Source organism: Polyodon spathula, unplaced genomic scaffold, assembly GCF_017654505.1.
Source record: "Polyodon spathula isolate WHYD16114869_AA unplaced genomic scaffold, ASM1765450v1 scaffolds_1662, whole genome shotgun sequence".
Lineage (NCBI taxonomy): Eukaryota > Metazoa > Chordata > Actinopteri > Acipenseriformes > Polyodontidae > Polyodon > Polyodon spathula.
The window spans coordinates 1-4,714 of NW_024473138.1; the positions used below are offsets into that span (position 1 = coordinate 1).

The window sequence follows — 4,714 nt, forward strand, 5'->3', positions numbered from 1 at the left end:
TACCAGGTCGATGCGTGGAGTGGACGGAGCAAGCCCCTCTTCCATCTCCCAGTTCCAAAAATCAATTTAATATATGGTCCCCAGATAGGGGACGTATCAGATATTAAACTGATAAGAACAGATACTACACTTGATCTTAGCCAAAAGGCCGAGAAGCGATGCCGATCCGCTCTCGAAGCGAGGGCCCCCTCTCCGCCGAGGTGTTTCCCTGTCACGGTGCGCTCACACTCTCCCCCTCAGCGGCTGCATTTTAACTCAATCATTGACACACAGTAACGCATCGCATTGGAGACGCGAAACACAAGCGAGTCCTTCCACATGGGTCAGCTGTGCAGACGCGACCCGGCAACCCCCAGCATGCCGTGCGCGCTGCGCATTTGAATAACCACGCCCACCACCGTGACGCGCGCCGGGCTTCGGTTGCTAAGCAATTTCTCCTTCAAGCGACGTGTTTGTTAAAAACAAAAAGTTTAAATATAAAACAAACCGCCACCAATAAACTGAGGAGAAATAAACGCCACTTAATACCGATATGGGCTAATTTACCGTTTACAATAACCCCCCAAAAAAACAACTTTCTACTGATAAACGCCGGCTATGCAGACCTTCTTCAAAACTGAAAGCCGCGCTAAAAACTTACTGTTTAAACGCAGCAGCCGGTATATTAAATTATTGTGAGCTGCAGTAAAACAGCGTGAAGCGCCGGTTCATTTTTTAATAGGTGCATCGTGTTCAATATTGAATCTCATTGAGAAGCTTGAAACGAATCAATATAATAGAGAAGCACCGCCAGCAGAGAGCTCCAGAAATATCACGAAACATCACAATGTACTAAAGACAACTAAACTTAAAACACCGCAACACAAAGGAACGAAAATAAATATAATATAATATATATAAATACTTACACTGACCGGTTAGAAAGGTTTACACCGAGATTCAACACGACTCCAGAGACGCCGAACTCGCACAGGGAAAGCGTGCAATATTGGTTTAAAAAAAAAAGCAATACAACTTTTACAAAATACTCTAACCAAATAATAATGACAATACGTCGAATAAATATAATTTAAAAGGCGTTTTAATCCCCCCTCGATGGACGGTCCTCGCCGCTCCCGCGCTGCCCTCGCGCAAACAGAGCCGTGTCGCCTCAGGTGTGTTTAATCGCGATAATCAGACAATTAAACCACTATTGCGATTCCAGGCGCATTTGCGCCATTTCACTTTAGAGCACGTGTTGGGCATTTAATTAAGAGCGTGTTCGGCGTTTCTATCTTCTTACTACATTATGCATTACAGTTTTACACATTTTAGCTGCCCCAAAATTAACGTTTTCTTTCATATTAGCATTTATTTGTTAAAACTTTTAATGTAACCTTTCTGACTCGTTGGTTGCGCCTCACTTGTCGGTGTACCTGTGAGACAATCCGTCACAAACGAGTTTATTTTACAGTACGAGCTGATTAACTGACTATTATCTAAATATTAATATAGACAGAAAAATAAGATGCCCAACACGAATATATCCCGCAATACATCAAAACCGATCGCCATGATGTGATACACACTAAAAGGATAATTAAAAAATAAAAACAGGCACTTTTAAAACGTCACTGTGGTTTCGTATTGACAGTTAATCCTCAAATGGACTCTGCAGTACTGTCCCACACACCGGTACAGTACACAGCACACGTGTCTCCGCTTGTTTTTCACTAGTTTGTCGTCCCTCGTCCCCCTTCCCCCGAATCAAGCCCCTCTTCCACGTTATGAGCCCCAGATACGTTAACCACGGCACTGCAGAAGAATGCGACCATGTTGAAAATACTGTATCAGCCTAACAATTATTCTGCATCTTTCTGTCCCCCAGAAATAACATGTGAGTTTTATTTTGATTAGTAAAAGTTTAAAAACAGTTGCACCAAGCATTTAAACACGTATCCAATGATTTGTAATGAGCAGAGCGAGTCTGCAGCAGTGTGGTTCAGTTACACAGACAATTCATTAAGCTTCAGGATTTAAGCAGTGGCCAGAGAGCTGTCCCTGAAGCTCAGTTTAGAAGCAGTTGGAAAGCAGGTTGACGGCTGCAGAAGAAACTAAACTTCAAAAAAAAAAAAAAAAAAAACCCTCAACATGGTCTTCAAGCCAGTAATCTGTGACACCTGCTTGATGTGGGAAATCCGAGAAAACCCAGCGGAGCTAAACCAAGTGTGCGTAAAGTGCCGCGCGATCCAGGATTTGCATAAACTAGTAAGTATGCTAGAAATGGAGCTGGAAGAAGTGAGACAGCAACAGGATCTTGAGGAACTGGCACACCCACAATTCATGGAAGTCTGCATCACCCCTAACAGACTGAAAGCCACCAGGGAGATAGAAGGTCAGAACAGCTGGGTTCAGGTAGGCAGAAGCAGGGAAAAAAAGAAACTTCGTCAAACACAACCACCAGAAATCAAAACAACCAACAGATTTGAGTCACTTCAGAATTTTGATGAGCAGAACCAACAACAAGAGAATGAAAGGAACAACATCCAGGACCCTATTGACAGTGGTGACCAGACAGCAAAAAGAAGGGAGGTCATGATTGTTGGGGACTCCATATTGAGAAACACAGCAAGTTCAATTCTCAGTTTGGACCCCCTTACTACAACAGTGTGCTGCCTTCCGGGAGCCTCGGTCAAGCACATCACTGAGAACGTGGACAGGCTCCTAGAACGAACAGGAGACGACCCAGTAGTAGTCGTCCACATCGGTACAAACAACATTGGAAGAGACAGACCAAAATCCCTGCAAAACAAATTCAGAGAGCTAGGAAGGAAATTAAAAGAGAAAACCAAAACTGTGGTATTTTCTGGTATACTACCGGCACCTTGCAAAGGACCATATGGACAGCTGGAAATAATTAATCAAAACGCATGGCTGAAGACGTGGTGCACATGGGAAGGCTTCACCTATCTTGATCATTGGACCACATTCTACAACAAAGACTATCTGTATAGACGGGACAGACTGCACTTAAATAACAAGGGAACCAGTCTACTTGGAGAAAAGATCCTCGAGCAGGTTCAGAAGCATTTAAACTAGAAAGGAAGGGGGGGAGAAATCAACAAAAAAACAGACGGGAGACCGCATCAAAACAAGAACAACAACTCAGGTAAGACAACCATTAAATGTATTTATCTAAATGCTAGAAGTATCAGAAACAAAATTCTAGAACTTGAAGCTACTGCACTAACAGGTAACTATGATGTGATAGGTGTTACAGAAACGTGGTTGTCTGAGAGTGATGGGGATGAATATAATATTTGTGGGTATACACTGTATAGGAAAGACAGGCAGGACAGAAGAGGAGGAGGGGTAGCCCTATACATAAGAAACAGTCTTGAAGCCCAGGTGTTAAACCTGGACAAAGAAAATAAAACCGAATCAATATGGGTCAGAATAACTGACAAAAATTCAAAGGGCATAATAATAGGAGCATGCTATAGACCGCCAGATTCAGATGGTGAGCAAAATAATCTGTTATACAATGACATTAGAAATGCGTGTAGCAAAGGAGAAGCCATACTAATGGGGGATTTCAACTTCCCCCATATAAAATGGGAAAACCCGGTGGGTAGCGCGAAGGATGAAATAGAAATGGTGGAAATGACAAATGACTGCTTCCTAACACAATTTGTCAAGGCACCGACTAGAGGGGAAGCATGCCTTGATTTAGTCTTTTCAAATAACGAAGATAGAATAACTAAAATAGAGGTCAGAGAACCACTAGCAAACTCAGACCACAACATGGTCTCATTTGAAGTGTTTTTTCAAACCCCAAAAGTAATGACTAAAGCTAAGGTTTTAGAAAAGCAAACTATGAAGGTATGAAACTGAGACTAACAGAAGTAGATTGGAGTAAAATAGAGAAAACACCCACAGAAGAAGGATGGTTGTTCTTCAAAAATGTAGTACTAGAGGCGCAAAACAATTACATCCCTAAAGTAGACAAATCTAAATGTAAAACTAAACTGCCAAAATGGTTTAATAGATCAATTAAAAAAAATATTCAGCGAAAAAAGGCACTTTATAGAGTATTAAAAAAGGACCAAAAAGAAGGTACACAGAAAGAGTACACAGAACTGCAAACGCAAGTCAAAAAGGAAGTTAGAAAGGCCAAGAGAGAAATAGAAATGAACATTGCTAAGGGAGCTAAAACCAATTCCAAAATGTTTTTCCAATATTACAACAGCAAGAGAACATTCAAAGAGGAGATTAAATGTTTAAGAGATACAAATGGCAAAATCGTAGAGGAAGAAAAAAAAATAGCAAATATATTAAATGATTACTTTTCACAAGTTTTTACAAAGGAAGATACTGACAACATGCCCCACATGTCATCCAGTTTTAAATAACTTTAGCATAACTGAGGCAGAAGTGTTAAAGGGACTAGGAGCTCTTAAAATAAACAAATCCCCTAGGCCGGATGAGAACCTCCCAGTAGTACTCAAAGAAATGAAAGAAGTAATTTACAAACCGCTAACCAAGATCATGCAGCAGTCTCTTGACACAGGGGTGGTACCGACAGACTGGAAAATTGCAAACGTAATACCGATCCACAAAAAGGGAAACAAAACTGAACCAGGTAACTACAGACCAGTAAGCCTGACTTCTATTATATGCAAACTTATGGAAACTATAATAAGATCCAAAATGGAAAATTACCTATATGGTAACA

The 4,714-nt window shown here is 41.2% G+C and overlaps 1 pseudogene; it reads right to left on the bottom strand.

The window, feature by feature from the left end:
• LOC121310013 lies at nt 1-160 on the bottom strand (annotated as a pseudogene; the record flags this gene model as incomplete).
• Nucleotides 161-4,714: the final 4,554 nt, after the last annotated feature.